Source organism: Penaeus monodon, chromosome 30, assembly GCF_015228065.2.
Source record: "Penaeus monodon isolate SGIC_2016 chromosome 30, NSTDA_Pmon_1, whole genome shotgun sequence".
In the NCBI taxonomy this organism is placed as follows: Eukaryota; Metazoa; Arthropoda; class Malacostraca; order Decapoda; family Penaeidae; genus Penaeus; species Penaeus monodon.
Window position 1 is genome coordinate 13,385,785 of NC_051415.1, and position 230 is coordinate 13,386,014.

The window sequence follows — 230 nt, forward strand, 5'->3', positions numbered from 1 at the left end:
TTTCAACAATACACATTCAGTGCCATAGAAGATTCTGGTTTGCTTCCCTCTAAATTTGCACAAAACATACACTGTGTCAGATTACCATTTTACTTATATTCGTTTACTTAAATAGAATTTATATCTTCTTGTTTTTTTTTTCTCTTACAATCTTTAAAACTGGTAATAGATTATTGGTTTTTTTTGTCGGTTTATTTTAATCAGTGCTCTATCGTTATTGCTGTTTTGTT